Here is a 6,471-nt window from a genome sequence, read left to right as displayed (position 1 = left end):
CCTTGTTGCTTGGTAGTTAAAGGACAATAATTTCATTCTTAGCGTGTTGGTTCTTGAATCATCATTCTAAGACTATTCGTGCTACCTAGTCTTTATTTCTGGTGCACTCATCGATCATTAAGTTAGGATTATTTCAATCCCTCGCTTCTTTGATCATATCATCTTGCCCTGAAAAGCAAGGTCTTTCTCGAGCTTAATAACATATTGGTGGTTCATAATTTTCCGAATATCTTCTCGGAAGTATTACCAGGTTGTCACCTGACTGTTATGTTGAGCTCGTGATCAAGTTGGTTCCTTGTAAACCACCCCTTCTCCAAGAGTCTGTGTTGGGTACCCCTGAGCGCTTTGGTCAAGCTAAACAACAACTTGGAGAGTTGGAAGATGGAAGCTTGTCCGACTTAGTTCATTTTAAGGGATGTCTTGTATGTGTGTTGAAGAAAGATGATATCCTCATCAATTGATCCTCGAGACCAGTTGTTGGAGCTATTGTCTTGCCAAAACTTTGATTTGAGTATGGGCTATTCTCAAATCAAATCAGAACCAACGATGTTCAGAATGTTGTCTTACTCGTGGATTTTCCCTCGAGCATACACCATTATGTCTTTTGGGTCTGACCAATACTATCACCTTGTTCACATAGTTATGGAATTCCATCTCCATGGAAACTTGGATGAATTGTTGTTGAGCCCATTGACAACATCCTTATCTCCTCCATGATTTTGCTGAACATTAAGCTAGTATTGGAAACTTTTGTAAGCATTATCTTCGTGTTTCGTTCATGAAGAATATGCTTGGATAAAAGAAGTGATTTCCTCTGATTCACGTGCATTGGTGCAAGCTGTCGCCGTGAGTTCGAGAAAGATTATTTTTGTTTTCTTTGGAATCATCCCAAGTCAGTCATGCATGTGCGAAGTATTCTATGGTCTGATAGACTGATCATCTTCATTCTATACGTATCCCTAGTACACCAAGCCACTGATTGATTTGTTCAAGGAGAAGAAGCTCCTTCCTAAGAGTATACCTTACGTAAGGACTTTGATATCCTTGATGATGGTTCCCCACTGGAACTCGGTAGTGTTTTATTGTAAGACTACCATGTGATCATGTTTGTCTGGGACAACATGTTCACATGTGTGTAGCAGAACCAGCTCATGTTTTGGAGCTTGCTATCGTAGTTCACTCCCCGAGAATCTCGCAACGTCATCTCGTCGATTTGTGTTGCAAACTTTCATTTTTCTTCCTAGACTCGATGAGTCTGGAATATCCTGACACCAACCAGATCTGAATCTCAGGCAGTGATGATGGTTGGAACATTTCCCAAGAACTATAATATTGGTCCCTCGATAACCGGTAAGGTGGATGTCGTGGCCAACACACCCAGCCGGAAGACCTATTATTGTAGTATCTTGATAGAAGAAGTTGGCCACCTCCCCATAAGGATTTCGTAGGATCTACTCCCTAGTTGTTCCTTAGGGATTTTTGTGTTCCGAAGTCCGACCTTTTACTTGATGTTCTAGATATCAAACCATATCTATGAATGGGATACACTAGCACATCAAGGAGAACATTAGAAGCGGAGTGCTAAATATCTCCCGGTCGATCATCCAGATTTTATTTCCTTGGCCCCGCCAAGGGTGAAATCTGAGAAAGTGTTATCTTCCTTTGCATCTGCATCATCCATCATCATTCATCATGGTAGCAAGTTGTGTTGCCAGGATCCTTGACACGGATATTGGTAAAATCTTGATGATTATGGAAATGCTCAAGTTCTTGAGAGCACGCGCAAGTGCTAGGTTTGATCGTCGGCATTAACTGTATAGTGCTCTCAGTTTCCTCGACAATGCTATGACCTTTTCAAACAGTGAATTCACTCTCTATTGTTGGGTTCTTCCCCAGTTACCAGAACCATTCCCAGCATTTGCATTTTGTTCCCAGCTTGCACCGCCAATGTGCCATTCTACCATGGGTCTCTTCCATTTCCGGTGGTAAGCAAATTCATCCATTACGTTATCTTCAACAAGGTAATCCACATCATCCAAGTCCGAGTATGCCATTCTACCGACCCCCTCCAAATGATCGCTCGAGAATTGCCTTAGGCTGGTTTAAAGAGTTTCAATGATCTCTGAATCAAAGGTAATTCTTTTTGCCACTTAAGGGGATATATCTACGAGTCACCATCCTTAAGATGCCTCGTTGTGGTATCATGGCAACTCAACTCCTCGCTGCGCTGACAACCGATTACCACCTTCTTAAGCGTGAAATTGTTGTCTACCTAGTGAACCTTCGTCATCTGCTTCACTCCATTCCTATGGATGTGTGCTTCGTGTCTCAGCTCGAGAGATGTTGCTATGTTTCCTTTCGTGAGTTGATCCCGAGTTGTCCGATCTTTGAGAAGATCGATTCCGTAGAGTTTCCTTCTGTCATCGCCATGTTGGATGGAGATTTCGAAGGCAAGACATCAAGTTCAATTTGAGCCGGACAACCAACAACCTCGAGAAGGCAGTTGGATCATGAAGTTTGTGTTACTTAGTGTCCCCTTTGTCTTCTTACCTCGCGTCTTGAATCTCGGGACGAGATTCTTGTTTAGTGGGGGTGAGTTGTCACATCCCTAGTTCTGGCCTGACCTATGCTTGCTTCCATGTGTGCATCATGTTTAAATTCAAATGAAATTTAAATTGAGGAATTTTCAAAAAGCCTCAGGAAACCTCTAAAAATAACCAACATTGAAATCTTCTCAAATGAGTCCAAGAAAATGTTCCTGTTATTCCATAGAAATATTGGTAGGAGGTAAAATTCAAACCAATATTTTTGGAGTCACAGAGATATTTATTTTGGCCATTTGAATTAATCCAATAACTATTTGCTTTGGATTTATATTTAATATATATTAAATATGACTCCAATAATTCTGGAAGTTTGTGAGTGGCTTTGTATATATTTTAGCAAGCCACATAAAAACCTATAGAATTTATTAAAATGATTTAGTGGCTAAACTAAATCAAAACAGAGGAAGAAAAAAAATAGAAAACAATAAGTAAAAAGAAGGAGAGAGAGAAACCTACCCGGCCCAGCTCCTCCAGCCACTTACCTGGCGCCACCAACCGGCCCAGCACGGCCCAGCCCACCGCCGCTTCCCCCCCTGTCGTCTTCCTCCCTCGCCAGAAGGACAGAGGCGTGTCGCCCGCGCGCGCGCTCGCCCCTGGCCACCTCCTGCTTCCTCCCCGGCCCCTTCTAGCGATGCTGGAGACAGCCACGCGCCCCCCCAGGCCTCTCACTCTCTCCCCGAGCTCCTCTCCTCCTCTGGCTCTCTCGCACGCAGCCACCGAACACACCCGCCGCCGCCGACGAGCACCACCGCGGCCACCGTCCACCCCGTGACTCTCCGATGAGTCCAGCGGAACCGCCATCGCCTTCTGCGTCCTCCACACCAACCCATTCGACCGCAGGAGCCCTGTAGCGTCTTCCCGGAGCTCGTCCCCAACCTTCGGCCGCCGGCGAACTTTCGAGGATTCGCGAGCTCCAGCCCCTCCCCGGCCTCGCCGTTGCCTCTACCGGATCCGCTGTGAGCTCCTCTTCCATTCCCCCTCCTCCCCGCGCTCGTTCCCGCACTCTAGCCGCCCTTTTCACCGGAGCCGATTGCTCCTCGCCGCCGGCCATGGCGCTGCCGTGGCCAGGGCCACCCCAGCTTGCGCCCGAGCATGTTACCAAGTTCGCCGCCCTCCCAGGAGCCCGCAGAGCCCTTCCGTTTCCCCTCTAGTGCACCGCAGCGCCGTGTTCGACCTCGGCCGAACTCCGGCGGCCACCTAGGTCGTCGCCGGCGCCGATTCCGGCCGCCCCGACCCCAACCGACTCCACCAGAAGCTGCGGCATGTTCCCAGCTATCCATAGCCACCCTCCGCGGCTCGTTTGGTTGCCGAAACGGCCAAACTCACTTCCGCCGCCGCGTCGGGCTCACCGGCGGCTAAACGCTGGTGTAGCCGACGTTGACCTTGACCACGGGTGGGCCCTGGTTGACTCTCCTGAGTCAATGACAGGTGGGGCCCAGCCCTGTTAACTATTTAGGATTAGTTTAAATTAATTTTAGTTTAACTAATTACACTGACACGCGGGACCCACTGTCAGGTTTGACCCGGACCGTGTCCCGTTGACCCGCTGATGTCACACTGACGTCAGGCTGACGCAGTAATTGATTTTCTGGATTTATTTTAATTCAGGAAATTTCAGAAAATACCCCCAAACTTCTAAAAATCATATAAAATCAACCGTAACTCCAAATGAGATAAATTTTATATGAAAAATTATCAGAAAAATTCAAGGAACCCATCTGTACCATTTTCATGCATGTTTGAACAATGTTTGTCCTCTGTTTTGGACAAAACAAATAAAGGGCATTTAAATAACCATATATGGAGTTGGAATTTGAATCATGTATTCAAACCAACTTCATTTAAATCATAGCTAGGTGCATTAGCCCAAAACACATTCATATTGCCATGTCATAGCATGCATCATATTGTGCATTGCATTGATCGTATTTCTTCTGTGTTTGCCGGTGTTGTTCCCCCTCGATAGACGTTGTACCGATGATGTGCTCGTTGACACTGATGAAGACTCAATGCTATCTTCAGAAGTGCCAGGCAAGAAAAACCCCCTTGTTCATTCTGATACAATCCCACTCTCTCGCTCCTGCTCTCGTTTACTGCATTAGGACAACAACGATTCATCTTTTACTTGCTGCGGTAGCTGAACCCCTTTATCCTCTGCATGACCTGTCATTGCCACAGTAAATAGATGAAACCCACTAGCATGAGTAGGAGTTGTTTGAGCCTTGTTGTGCCTACTCATTCATGTTTGTTTGTCATGCCTGCTACTGCTTAGAGTTGAGTCAGGTTTGATTCATTGGGAATGAATCAGAGGTGTGTGAGCATGTCCTACTGTGTGTGAGCTAAGTGTGTGAACACGATTTGGTAAAAGGTATCGGTGAGAGGCCATGTAGGAGTACATGGTGGGTTGTCTCATTGAAGCCGTCCTTAGGAACTGAGTTCTGTGTTTGTGATCCATTACTCAGCTACTACCATACATTGGGCCCTGAAATATGACCCCGCTCGACTTCTTATTCACCCAAGTCCTCTGTCCAGGAGTTGCAAGTAGTTTCTGGTGTTTGTAGCTTACTGGAGGCCGTGGACAGCGCTGACCGTAGGGGTGGGCTGTGATGCGGTAGGTACGTGGCACGGTGTACCGGATACCCGTTAGGTATCTCGGGAACCCTGCACACATCGTTTGGGGCTGTGAGCGAAACTCCGGCCGGATCTCCTCATGGATGGAACCCGAATAGCCGATAAACCTGGACTAGAGACTTGAGTGTTTAGGTAGGTCGTGGTCTACACCCACGTCGGCCTTCGCTTGAAGTCTGCCGAGCACATGTCGTGTGCAGACGCTAAGTGGTGGAAACATGTATGAATAAGTACACCCCTGCAGGGTTAACATCATCTATTCAAATAGCCGTGTCCGCGGTAAAGGACTTCTGGGTTGCTTATATCAGTTCATAGACAAGTGAAAGTGGATACTCCAAAATGCGCAAGATAAGCGTGAGTGCTATGGATGGCGTTCTCGTAGGGCGATGGGAGCGGATCCATAGTGGTGTATTGATATGGTGAATATGTGGACTCGTGTGCGCCACCTCAAAAGAGTTACTTGCAGTCGTAGTTCAGGATAGCCACCGAGTCAAAGCTGGCTTGCTGCAGTTAAACCCCACCATCCCCTTTGTTGATAATGATGCATATGTAGATAGTTCTGATGTAAGTCTTGCTGGGTACATTTGTACACACGTTTGCCTATTTTATGTTTTTGCAGAGGGATGTCAGTCTCGCTAGTAGTTCCGCGTGGTCTTTGATGTTTAGCTTGTTACCTCAGCTACGATCTTGTGCCTCGGCAGGATTTGGTAGATAGTCAGGCTTCTCAGCCTTTTTCATTTATAGATGTCTGTACTCAGACATGATAGCTTCCGCTTGTGTTTTGACTGGTATGCTCTGAATGTTGGGTCATGAGACCTATGTTTGTAATATTCCGCTCCTCGGAGCCTAATGAACAAATACTTGAGTCGTAGAGTCATGTTGTGATGCCATGTTGTACTTGCACATATCGAGCATATTGTGTGTATGTTATTGAAATGCTTGGTATGTGTGGGATCTGACTATCTAGTTGTTTATCCTTAGTAGCCCCTCTTACCGGGAAATGTCTCCTAGTGTTTCCACCGAGCCAGGGTAGCTTGCTACTGCTCCGGAACACTTAGGCTGGCCGGCATGTGTCCTTCTTCGTTCCTGTGTCTGTCCCTTCGGGGAAATGTCACGCGATGGATACCGGAGTCCTGTTAGCCCGCTACAGCCCGGTTCACCGGAGTCCTGCTAGCCCAATGCTACAGCCTGGATTCACTCGCTGATGACCGACACGTTCGATGCTGGGTCATGGATG

Source organism: Triticum dicoccoides, chromosome 7B (genome assembly GCF_002162155.2).
Source record: "Triticum dicoccoides isolate Atlit2015 ecotype Zavitan chromosome 7B, WEW_v2.0, whole genome shotgun sequence".
In the NCBI taxonomy this organism is placed as follows: domain Eukaryota; kingdom Viridiplantae; phylum Streptophyta; class Magnoliopsida; order Poales; family Poaceae; genus Triticum; species Triticum dicoccoides.
This window is presented reverse-complemented; position numbering follows the sequence as displayed.